Consider the following 14,562-nt stretch of genomic DNA (forward strand, 5'->3'; position numbering starts at 1 on the left):
CGGGTTCAGAGACGCTCTATATCGCATATCTGTTTTTTATATTTTATTGATTTTGTTTTATGTAATTGTCCTATATAACTTGTTGATCATGCTTTATGTACTTTATGACTTGTCCTATATCACAATGTGATATGATGGGATTAATAAAGAATATTCTATTCTATTCTATTCTATTCTATTCTAATGGACGCGGCAGAGATGAGAGTACTGAGAAGAATTACAGGATATACTCTGAGAAATCGAAAAGAAAATGTAACGTATAGTGTATAAATGAATGGATACAAAATAGAAAAAAAGAATGGAATAACCACATAGGTAATGGAAATAAAATACCTGGCATTATGAATTTATTATGACAATTTCATCTCAGAAAACTAAAACAATAGTAGTCAGCAAAGAACCAACTAGATGTAAAATAAAAATTGATGGCATCAGTATTGAACAAATAATGAAAATAATATACTTGAACTTTATTTTACTGTCGTTTTGAAATTTTAAACTTTCTAGTGGGTATCTTTATGTCTTTATTACCAATTGTTATTAACATGCGTTTACACAACGTTATAACGTTGTGTATTATAAAAGTATTCTATTTCTTTTTATCGTAGTAAGTCATTACTCAGACAAAATATTTTGGTGTCTTATGGTATTGGTAACTTGATTCTGTAATAAAATTCATGGCAGACGACAAGCGGTTTCATAACCACTAAACATATCTATTTCTTTATTGTTTCCGTATATATTATGTTTTACAGTTATGATATTATGTTCGGTCTAATTGTTTCAAAAACTTTGTCGCTTGTATAAGCTTTAACTTTAATAATAATTTTATAGACCTTAATCATTTAGAAGTAAATGTATATATAATTTTTTTTCTGTCACTTGGTTTAAATATAGTTCTTATTATATATATGAGCAGAAAATAACACTTTTTCAGTTCGTACGATTTGCGGTAATTTATTTAATGTTAATTCTGGAATTTCACGTTTATACTGTTTCTGTTGTTCCGCTTATTTATCTGAGAGATGTTACTTTTTTTTCTTGTTATTATTTCTCTTTATAAGCAATTTTACTTGTTCATTGGTGGAATAATACCTCTATGGAAGGTTATAACTTTATTTTTTGCGCGATCGTCCGATACTTCTTCTGCCGATTCGTGACTTATCTCTTCCAATTTTGACGTCACGGGTCTCCTCCATTCTGCTTATGTGATTATTTCATTATTTTTTTCTATTTTGTGTAAATTCATTTATACACTTTACGTTACATTTTCTTCTAATGTCTTCACTTCTCTTTTGATTTCTCAGCGTATTTCCTATAATTGTTCTCAGTACTCTCATCTCTGCCGTTTCCATTATTCTTTGCGTTGTGGCTGTGCCGGGTCTTGTTTCTGAAGCATATGTCATTATTTGTCTTACACTGGCTTTATAAATTGATATCATCTCAGTGTTAATGTGTCTGTTTAGCCATATAGTGTTATTAAGGCATCCTGCCAGTCTATTTGCTTTTAGTACTTAATCTCTTATTTCTTTGTCCAGGTCTCCGTAGCTAGACAGTGTAATTCCCAGGTATCCCAGGTAGATATCTCTACTCCCCGATTTCAGCAAGCAGTCACCAAACTATTAAAACTGCTACATTCATGCTTCCTATTATCCAACGATTAGCCAGTCCATGACTATATGCATTATTATGGTACTGATATTGCTGCTGCCCCTCATAAGTAAATAGAATATGCAAGGGCGATTTTGGCAATTTAATAGGATTTTTGTGAGTTAGAATATAATTTCTCCGAGAAAGTAAAGAATATCTATCCGCTATCCAGATTTAATCCATAGATTAAATATTAGAATACTATAGAATAATGCTATTAGCAGCAAAAGAAAACGATATAGTAGTCAGTAACGAGAAAACCAAATAAATGTTCATTAACAGACAAAAGAGACGATGTAGTAGGGCATATAACTTAACAATAGATCCCTATAATTTTGAAAGATAGGAGCGTTTTAGATATCGCAGATAATGTTTTCACATAAGAGATCAAAGGGAAAATTCAGGTAGCAAACTAATATATGTATAACCCTCATAACAATTTTAAATCCAGAAGTCTAACACGAACTACTAAAATGAGGATATATAAAACAATGTAAGTAAAACTCAGATATTAATTAGATCAGGATTGCTAGGAAAACCCCCAGAAGTGTTTTACGACCGGGAACTAATGCTAAGGTCAAACAGGTATATAAAGATTGCAACGTCGTACAGGAAACTAAATCTCAACGCCAAAGTTATTGTTTTGCACTCTGTATTGATTGGTGATTCATAAGATTCATATATTTCTCTAAGAATTCTTCTTTCTGCGACGCTCAATCGGCTCTTATTTTGTTTTTTCATTGTCCGTGTTTTACTTACATACGTAGATTCTTATTTTTGGTACTGCGGGATGTATTTTTGGATTTAATTTTTTTAATTAATTTTAATTACCAGCTTGTATTCTGTTGTTATTCTCTTTTGTAGTGTTTTTATTAAAACTGCTCTTAAATCCCAAATATTTAGACCGATGAACCATTTCAAAGTTGTACTAGTTTATTGAAATATTATGTCCTATCCTGTTTCGTGGTGCTCTTCTTATAATAGCCATATATTTTTTTGTCATCGTTGATTTGGAGGACCCTTCTTTGCGCTTTTTCCTATTAAATGGTAAACACGATTGGAGACACGTCATCTTTCTGTTTGAGGTCACTGTACATTTGAAAGTGAGTTGACAGTTAATTTCCTTAGGTATGCCTAGTTCTGCCATACAATTTCATAACTAGTGTAATGTTTTTTTTATTCCTAACATTTTTTATTATGTATATAATTCTGAATATTTGATCAATGGTTCATTCAGTTTTTCTAATTTCATACTAATCTTTCCTAATTTCACATTTGTGGTTGCTGTCTGTCAAAGAAAACACCATTTTCCAGAGCTGATGCTATGATTTATATTTGTTGTTAAAATTACTTTGCTGCTGTATCGAGTACCGTTTACTGGTATATGAATTTGGTTACGAATTTATCTTGTGTGCTGAACTCTATTAAATCTTTTACCGCGAATTGAAAAGAATGTTTTAACCTTTATTTGTAACATTTTTATCGTTAACGTTCAGTGAAATATTTTACGTTTATCTAAATAAGTATTTACTATATTGTATAATGATTGTACATGTTTCCTGTTTGAGATCAATGTACATTTGAAAATAAGTCGATAATTTTCCTTGAAATATTACTTTACTTGTACGTTTCTCCTTGTTAAATTAATTAGTTTCTTAGGTAAGCCTAGTTATGCCATAGTATTCCATAGTTTTATTCTTATTATTATATCATGTGTTGGTTCAAAATCTATAAATAACTAGTTTAATGTTTTTTTTGTATTCCCAACATTTCTCATTAACTGCCTAATTGTGAATAATTGATCAATGATTTATTAAGTTTTTTCTAATTCCACACTAATAGTCTCCTATTTGATAGTTCACCTATTCACTCAATCGTTATAGGTTTATTAGAAAAAAATCTGTATATCCTAATAATTAATACATAGCTTATACCGCTATAGTTTGTGCAGTACATTTTATCATTCCTTTTGTGTATGGGTATGATTTTCAGCAAGTTGGTACTTGCTCTTACTTTTAAATTGACATGTTAGCTGTTTAACTGCCTATACTGAACTTTCTTCTTCATGTTGCAAATATATATAAAAATTAATAAAAACCACTCTGACATACCGTTGACTGAAATATTGGAGACCCTATATTATTCAATCAATGGAAATACTAAGATCACACGGGGGGAATATTATGGGTTATTTCTGGTTTCGTCATAATTTATACTAGTAAGTAAGTAAGTTCGTGTAACTTTCTGGCTAAGGTCTAGTGTTAGGGTTTTCAGGTCGCGCAAGCGCCCCTAATATGACTTAACGACTACTTTCGTAGCCGGGACCGACGGCTTTACGTACCCTCCGAAGCACGGTGGCAGCGCAGGTAAATTAGAAATTGAAAATTTTGTCGGTGCCAGGATTCGAACCCGGGCCCTCCAGCTTGTTAAGCCAGTAACACAGCCACTGAGCTACGGCTGCCACATCATTTACACTGAAAATACTAACAAGAGAGTGCTCTCACTTCCACATGTTAAAATTGATATATAGTACCAACAGATGCTAGTTATATACCATCAGTACTAATAAAATGGAAACTATTAAATTAATGTCAATTTCATTTAATTAAACGTACTATCCTTAAACATGGTCATTTAAGGAAACACCTCAAAAATATTGACAAAAAATTAAAAATAGCTTAAGCGTTATACAAGTAACAGAGCAGCAAAGCTCACAGCATGAGAATATTGCCTCGTACTTTTATATAGCAATTTGTTCTCACAATTTTATAGTTTTTCGAAAAATGAACTCCGATTAGAAGATTAAAACGTCAAACAAAATGTAAAAACCTATTCATATTTTGTGATACAAAATCTTCAATTTCGATATTGAATATTCTTAATAAATGTATAATCTAATATTTAAGCCTGTTTATGTTTTACAGACTTGGAAAACACTAAATAGACAAATATTTATTCCTTTATGTACTAGGTTCTAAAAAAAGTGTACTCAAAACAAATAAATATTATCTACCAAGTGTTTTATTCCAGTTTCATATGAAAGCACCAGATATTAGATATGTATTATAAATTTCGTCATAGGTGCAAATTTGAGATAAAAACCAAATGATAGAGCATATAGTGAAATATAAATATCTTAGAATAGCTGTATCGAGCGAGGATAAGATAAGGTTATTGATGAGGAAAAAAATACCTATCGCTGAGGAAGTGAAAAAGTAATTGGCAAACGCAAATGAAATATGCATTACAATCTATCATGATACACATATATTCGTACTACAGAAACAAGACAAATTAATAAACACGTTAAGGGAATCTTAATAATAAGCAAAATTTAACTTTTAATACACAGAAGAAATAATGATATGCAGAAGAAACACAAATTAAAAAACGTTATCCACTTATTGTACGCAAGAGAGATACCTCTAGGAAAAATCAAAACGACCGAAAATATATACCAAAATAACACAATAAAAGTAAAAGTAGAAGAAGAACCAACCGACCCTAATAAAGCTGACAATGGGATAAGACAGGGATATTTCCTAAGTCCTCTATTGTTCAACCTGATTATGGATGAAATAATAAAAAAGTAAGAACTAAAAAAAGATACCAAATGGAAGAAAAACAAATTAAAATTGCTGTGCAAACGACGCAATACTACTCTTTCAAAATGAAGATGATTTACAACGTGTGGTGCACCAATTTCATATAACTGCCAGAAAATTTAACATGTTAATTTCCCCAAAAGAGACAAAATTCATGGTTACAACAGCAAATTTACTAAGATGTTAATTGGAGCTGAAAGGTCAGATAATAGAACAAGTGATGGAGTTTAAATATCTAGCCATCACATTATCTAGCTACGGAAAGCTCGAAGCTGAAGTGGAAGATCCAGTGAATAGAGCAAACAGAGCCGCAGGCTGACTAAATGAAACAATATGAAGCAATAAAACTATCGGGAAAGAAACGAAAGGCAGAATTTACAAAACAGTCATCAGACCAATGACATACGCGGCAGAAACAAGACCTAACACAGAGAGGACAAAAAGGATATTAGAAACAGCAGAGATGAAAACACTTAGAAAAATTGATGGTAAGACACTATGGGACAGAGCTAGAAGTACAAATATACGACGTAGATGCAAGATGGAGAAGATCAAGAACTGGTTAAGAAATAGAAGAGTAGAATGGAACGATCATATAAGCCGAATGACAACAAATAGAGTAGTGAAGACGGCAAGAGACGGTCAACCCGTAGGAAGACGATCAGTAGGAAGATCACGAAAACGATGGAACGGCAACTTACTGGACGCACATTGAAAAATGACAGTCATGTCTATATAAATAGAAGAAGAAGAAGAAGATACACATTATAAACATTAAAATTGCTGCAAGAGAGATAAAATAAATCAGTCATATTAATGTAGAATAGCAGAGGACACAGTGTTTAGAGAAAATAATGAATCAGTCATATTAATGTAGAATAGTAGAGGACAGAGTATTTGTCATAGCTTTGGACAAGTGCCCAATTAAAAAAAGAACACAGGTCGTTCAAAAAAGACGGAACTATAAAAAGAAAATAGAATAGATTTAAAAAAATAAAAGCATAAACATGTCTTTTCCTACTTTTTTAATATTGAAAATACGTAAATAGAACATTGAATTAAAATGTAATCTTTGATAATCTGTGATAAACCCATCACCTGAACAGTGGCACCGATATATGTAGTTGAAATTGTTTACACTTATTTTAACTCTTTATTTTGTTATTATCTAGATATGAGTTGCGACCGATATCACAAACTTATTTATTTTTCACAAAGAGGCTCTTTAATACCTAATATTATTACTATACAAATCTGATTCGAAATATCGTCAAAAAGTAATACACGACATGTAAAATTTAAATTTTTAATAAAAAGTAAAAGATTAGGCATTACTTATGGGATTCAAAGAACGCGCATTAAGGAAGATTGAAGTACTAATAAGATCACCGCAATCGGGCATACCCCGGGTAATGATTAATTAATTAATCGGCTAATTCTTCAGTCACCCCTTTAATATGATTTTGTCAAATTGGTCCTTTTTAGAACCAACTATTCTAATAACATATGTCTATAACTGTTAAGGGTATATCTAGAGATCAAGAAACTTTACTTTACTTAAACTTATCAGACATATGAGCTAAACACGAATGTAACTTATCTCTAGTGCAGGAAACACATATAGGGCCTAACCTAGGGTATTTGGTATATAGCTGATCGCTGAAAACCACATCATAGATATAGACATGCTATTTCTGTCGCAAAAGAAGCAAAGAATAACTTAAAGTAAGAAAGGACAAAACCAGTCAGCCGAGAGAACCTTTTAACGATGTTGAGCTTGGATCCACCATCTACATATTTAATGAAAAATAATACAACTACCGACATTGAGGATCTGAGCACAAAGCTTATTACGAAACCTGGACCAAAAACACTCTACAATGGCTTATCCGCATGATGAACAACTGTATTCAAATTATGGAGATAGCCAAAATTTAGAGACAAGCCAAAGTTGTTACCTTGCTTAAACCTGGCAAAAAAAGACGGGTACGAAAAATATCCGGTATCAGGGGTGGTATTTTGCAATCTAAATGCCGCTTACGGCACCTTAAATTACAGAATATTTCTCCAAAAACTATATGATATCCCCTTAGATAACAAGCTCACATACATTGTCTGCGTATGCCAACATAAGAGAATATTTTTTTTATCACTCACTGGTAAGAGTAGCAGATGAAGAACGGTCTCGCTTGGGGTAGCATAAAGGCACCTACACTGTATAACATTAACACAAACAAACGATCCATACCGGTAGATACTAGGACTTCTATTATATAGACGAGACACCTATTATTGCACAATAAAAATAAACTATGAATAAATTTTTAGCCAAAACCCCTGAAAAACTCGTGGGTGCTCCTTCAATTTCCTCAACATAGACGTTTTCACAAAACTGAACATCCAATCTTGTCATAAAATCATTGAACTGTAGACTTCCTATAAATTCCTTGAAAATAGTTTGTATCACACCGGGTCAGTCATAGATTATTGTTTAAAACTAAAAGGTAAATTGAGGACCAGAAATAATATTCTTCGCAAGCTTGTCAGCTAAAAATGAGGCGCACGTCCTTCCGCCCTTAAAACATAGACGCTTGTACTATATGCTTCTGCTGTCGAATATACCTTGTTAGACAAATTAACCATTCTTTCTTTTTGTGCACACTACTACCCATTTTAACACAAAAATATCTATTGTAGCACATATTTATTTTGAGATAACCTTCTATCGAGATATCACATGTAGTACACAAATAAGACCAGAACTAAAATATTAAAAAAGCTTTATACAATATATCGCAGAAGATTGAATAAAATAAAAGTAGTTTTTATTAATCAGATGCTTACATAAAATGTACAAAGACACTCACGTAAACAAAATATATTACGAAATTTCTGTAATTAAAAGAAACATCAAGTTCGGCATTGAACTAATAAAATTATATTAAATGAAAAAACAACATAAAATTTTCTGTGCAAGCGAACATTCCATTCAATAATAAGCCCAAATCCTTTTGTATCTTCATACCTGTTTTTTAAAGAACCAGTTACATTTTAGTACGTAGTTATACCAGGTAATATGATATCCTCTGTTACGCAGTGTTATGCGTATGACATTCCACTGTCTACAAACAGTAGATAAAAATAAGGAGCCCATATAAACCGTTCAGGGTATATGTTGAAAATATACGGTATAATCGCACAGTTGCCAAACTCTCAGAGCTTAGTTAAACCGATAAACGTATGCTTCAAATATACAATGAAGAAGATCTGAACGACCCCTATAATATATACACGTGAACTAAGCGATATACATTTATGATACAGGGGTATTTACGGGCTCCAAAAATTTTTTATAAATTATTAAACTCTACATGCTGATGAATCGACTAAACCAATATTACGGAATTGTCAAGTGAGCTCCGTATATCGGTATCCACTTGACCACGGAGCTCAATTGAACCTGAATTTTAACATGGGCGGAGTTCACTTAATGCCGTAGATATATATATATATATATATATATATATATATATATATATATATATATATATATATATATATATACACTCAAAAATGTTTTGCATATTATCTGTAACGCCACTGGACGCTTCTCATTTGAAATTTTTTGCACTGTTTTCTTTTTGTCTACTAAAATAATGTATTTTATTGCTTGTTTTTTGTTTCTTAATCATAGCAACGATTCTCAGTATTAATATTGTGTTCATCAGTTTTCGAAAACCGATATAGTGAACAATATGAATAGACAAGTGATATCTGAGTTCAACAGAGCTAAAATCGTTACGTTGATTGAGGAAGGCCACACACAAATCGACGTTGCTGTCCGGGTTGGAGTTAATCAGAGTGATGTGTCTCGGATTGTGAAAAAATATCGAGAGACGAATTCTGTTAGCCATCGTCCAAAAAGCGGAAGACCCAGAATTACTACCAATGCCCAAGGACGCTTTTTAACGTTAACTGCCCGGAGAAACCCCACTATGACTGCCCCAGCTATAAGAAGAGAGAAGAATATTGTAATTTGCGATCAGACGAAATAAAAATAAAAATAAAAATAAAAATAAAAATATAAATAAAAATTTAAGCTTGTAATAAGCAATTTTTTTATACCTTAATACACACGAACACCACGTGCTTTGTATTAGAAACAGGTTACATTCGGCGAATTTATTTACAAGAAGACCACTGTTTGTACCAAAGCTTACGTTAGAGCAGAAAAGGACTCGACTGTAATGGGCCAATGAACATTTACAATGGTATGACAACAGATGGGGAAGCGTGTTATTTTCTGATGAAACCAAAATTAGCCTTTTGTCGGATAATCGCCGAATTAGGATTTGGAGGAACCCAAATCGACAGGATAGGCTTAACCAAACTGTCCAAAGAGTCCCATATCAAGATGGCTCCATAATGTTTTGGGGCGGCATCATGCGAAATAAAAAAACTTCCTTTATTCCTATTGTTGGTAATATGAATGGACAAATTTATATTGATACCATTCTTAGGCCTGTTGTACGCTTGTGGCGAGGAGCTGTTGGTTCAGAATTTATTTTTATGGACGACAATGCGCCTCCCCATCGTATGAGACATATGGCAGATTTTTTTAGAGACAGAAGATATCGTCAGATTACAATGGCCACCTTGCTCACCTGACCTCAATCCCATTGAGCACGGATGGGATATGCTCAACACAAAAATTCAGTCTCGGCAGCCACCCCCAAGGACACTACAAGACCTTAGAATAGCAGCGATTGAAGAATGGGGTACCATGGACCAGAACTACATTAATACACTTATAAGAAGCATGGGACATCGCATTCAGTCTTAATATATAGGGTATATTAAGTATTAGCTCCTATATCTGTACAAATTTAAAAAAATATATTTATAATACATATTATAAATAATGATAATAAATTGTTACTCCTGTACTGTTGTTGTTACTCCTTTGTTTCAAAACATACAATTTTATATATATAATAAAGTATTTTAATAAAAAAAAATAGATTTTACCAGATTTGGTGGATAATTTTGAAAATATTACATTATGCAAAACATTTTTGAGTATATATATATATATTATATATATATATATATATATATATATATATATATATATATATAATATTGTAATTTTCAAAATACAATATACAATTTCAAAAATAAAAAAAAATTAATGAATTTAATGAATGAAACTTTTTAGATTGTAACTTCTTAAATGTTTTCTTGCTTAAAGTCAAACAGCATAAGCCGATCATTTCGGCTTCCAAACATTTCCTTCAATCTAAAAATCCCTTTAATAATTTCTTTTTAACCAATCAACCCTTTTTTTTTCCCATTCAAAACAAAAAACTGACTTTCAAATTCCACTTTTTTGTACAAAACTTGCTTTTGGGAATGGTATCACACATTCCCATTAACTCGGCTCATAGGGCACAGAGCCACCTTCTCTGTCGCTCATATGAGTAATTCCTGTCTGGCGCGTCCACGTCGCGGGGGTGGGCATCTCTTGCTTCAGTAGACCGGAGTTAGTAGATGGCTAAGTTCAGATAGGGACCCAGTTCCGTGGGGTATAACACGGCCCCCTTGCCCAGGGATACGGGTGAAGACCACAACGATGATGAAGGTGGAGAATATAGTATTCGGTTCAGTGAATTCAACGGAAGTGGCAACCCTGTTTCTAGGGATAGTATAGAATCAACCTGGTGAAGGGCAGCAGCGATCACCAGTACTAGAATTAGGCGTAAAGGAAATGATCCTAAACCGGCTTCTTACTAGAATACCGTAGGTGAGACTGAAACAGTTAGAGGGCTACGGTACTGCGATGCGGAAAGCAAGTAGGAAACTACCGCATTATATTCCTCAGGACATCCGTCCGTAGATTTTTTCTTGTCATGTTGGAAGAAACAAAACAAACGGCCCCTAGTCCCGGGCAGGCCTTAAATGGCCAAGGGGTGCGAAGAATCTCCCGGTTTCAACTTGATAAGACAATCAAAATTGCTACGTGGAATGTTAGAAGCTTATTTGCAGCAGGCAAACTACAAAATCTAATTCAGGAAATGAACAGAATTAACATCGATATTCTCGGCATAAGCGAATTGCGATGGGAAGGCACAGGCATGATCAATACTACTGGTAAAACCCTTTACTACTCATGCAGTGATAGCACAGACCCTCACCACAGACATGGGGTGGGAGTTCTGATAAGTGAAAATTTGCGCGCCTCCGTGAAGAACTTTGTCCCGATCTCCGAAAGAGTCATACTTATTCAGTTGCATGGAAAAGTTAACATAAATATTATACAAGTCTACGCCCCTACAGCAGACAAGCCAGAAGAAGAACTAGAGCGATTTTATCAACAGCTAGACGAAGCCTTAAAGGTGACTAAGAATCACGAAATTAACATCGTATTAGGAGACTTCAACGCAAAAGTTGGGGAAGGAGCTGTAGATCACGTAGTTGGAAAATATGGTCTTGGTCAGAGAAACGACAGAGGGGACAGATTGATACAGTACTGTCAAGACAAAGATCTAGTCATAACGAATACTTGGTATAAGTTACCACCCAGGAGGCTTTACACATGGAAGTCGCCTTTAGACGGACATCAGGGCATTATAAGGAACCAAATAGATTATGTGACAATTAATAGAAGGTACAGGAATGCTATTACTAAGGTATCTGCATTACCTGGAGCAGACATAGGATCCGACCACAATCCCTTAGTAGCAAATATCAAACTGAGGCTCGCTACAGCTAAAAGAAAACACCAGAAGGCATCAGTAAACATTAGAAAACTCAAAAACAATGAAACAAATGAAGCGTACACAGAGGAAATAAACAATAGGTTCTCTAATATGGCAACTGAGAATGATGTTGAAAAGTCATGGACCACCATAAAAGAATCATTTGATGAGCTGAACAACACTTTTCTACTCGAGAGTAAAACAACTACCAAGAATGAGTGGATGACAGAAGAAATATTAGAGATGATGGAACAACGCAGGCAGTGTAAGATCAGGCAGGACGAAGTAGGGTACCGAAATATACACAGTCAAATTCGTAAAGAAATTATAGCGGCGAAGGAGATCTGGATGACTACACTTTGCGCCGAGGCTGAAAGCCTATATAAACTCGGCGACAGCTTCAATCTTCACAAGAAAATTAAGGAAATTGCTGGTGTCTTCAAGAAAAAACAAGTCACTGGTATACATAATGACCAAAATGAATTAATAACGGACCCTAGCGATATACTTAATACTTGGAAAATGTACACAGCCAATTTGTTCAATGATGACAGAACACAAAAACCACCACAACTGGGAGACCATTTGTATGGCCCAAGTATTTTGAAAGCTGAAATTGTACACGCTATCAAACTATTAAAAAGTAACAAAACCCCAGGACCAGATGATATGTAAGCAGAAACAATCAAGTTACTTAATGAAGAAAACCTAGACATTATTGTCAAGCTCTTTAACGACATCTACGATACGGGCCAGATTCCAAAAGATTGGCTTCGATCTACATTTATCGCCCTACCAAAAACACCACGTGCGAACTTCTGCAAAGACCACCGACTAATAAGCCTAATGAGTCACTTTTTGAAACTTTTCCTGAGAATACTTCACACTAGATTGTTTAAGAAATGTGAAGAGGTCAGTGGATGGAGTCAGTTTGGTTTCAAAAATGGACTTGGCACGAGAGAAGCGATCTTTAGTATGCAAACATTGATACAGAATTGTTTAGATCAAAGAAAGGATGTTTTTATCTGTTTCATCGATTACGAGAAAGCATTCGATAATGTAAAACATGAATTGATGATAAAATACCTACAAGAGTTGAGATTGGATGCAAAGGATATAAGAATCATTGCCAATCTGTATTGGAATCAGACAGCAACAGTACGTCTTCAAAATTCCAACGAAACAGAAGATTTCTCCATTAAAAAAGGAGTAAGGCAAGGTTGTATACTGTCTCCAATGCTGTTTAATTTATACGTAGAAAAAGCCTTCGCAGAAGCAGTGGAAGACTCTAATAAGGGTATTAAAGTTAACGGCATATTTATTAATAACATCAGGTATGCCGATGATACAGCCATAGTGGCAGATAACATCGAAGATCTTCAATGTCTTTTGAATGATCTAACTCTTGCAAGTGAAGCTCGGGGTTTGAAAATAAATATCAAGAAGACAAAATCAATGATTATAAGTAGAAATGATTACCCCAACGCAAAGATATATGTCTCTGGAGAAGAAATCGAACAAGTCAGGCAATTCAAATACTTGGGATGTTTGCTGAATGAGGGTTGGGACCCCGAGAATGAAATAAAGAGCAGAGTTGAACAAGCCAGAAATGCTTTTTTGAGGCTTCGTAAGTTTCTGACTGATCGCAAATTGGACTTCAACCTCCGATACAAGATGCTTAAGTGTTACGTGTGGCCTGTTCTCCTGTACGGAATGGAAGCATGGACGTTAAAGGCCAGTTCCATTAACAAACTTGAAGTGTTCGAAATGTGGTGCCTGCGTCGAATGCTCAGAATATCATGGACGGACAGGGTCAGAAATGAGGAAGTACTCAGAAGAGCGGGCTTACAGGATAGGGAACTTTTTAATTATGTAAAAAGTAAGAAGACTGCATACTTGGGGCACATTATACGAGGAGAACGATACACTTTTCAGCAACTGATACTCGAAGGGAAAATAGAGGGTAGGAGAGGTCTCGGACGTAAAAAAATGTCATGGCTGCGCAATATTCGACAATGGACAGGAATCCACAGCTATGAAATGCTTCGCAATGCTGCTAAAAACAGAATTATTTAACATCTCACCTGACAAGACGATGTACGGTGGACGCCTACGCAGAAATGCATGGCACCTTAAGAAGAAGAAGTACAAAACTTGTGAGGCAAAATAAACTTTCTGATGACCTGTTTTGGAAACCAAAGATATAAACAAGGTTTATCTTTGGTTTCCAAATTAATAAATTTTTTTTCAATCACTGTGTGTTGGCTTTTGGTATTTATTAAAAATATATCATTGCAAATGAATATAATTAAGACGTTTAAAATATATTTAACTGAATTTCTCAAAGAACATGCAAAAGAAATTGTTTTATTACGATAGCCTCACAGACCTTATGTGAGTAATTGTGTTCCAATATTCATATGTCAGTACTTAACCCTTCACTGCACGAGTTTTTATTTTTGGTTACAAAAAGTTTGCAGACTAGATTTTCGTTATTTTTAAGGGAAAAAATAATTAAAAAAATACTGAACAACTATTTTTTTTATTTT

Source organism: Diabrotica undecimpunctata, chromosome 11 (assembly GCF_040954645.1).
Source record: "Diabrotica undecimpunctata isolate CICGRU chromosome 11, icDiaUnde3, whole genome shotgun sequence".
Classification (NCBI taxonomy): Eukaryota; Metazoa; Arthropoda; class Insecta; order Coleoptera; family Chrysomelidae; genus Diabrotica; species Diabrotica undecimpunctata.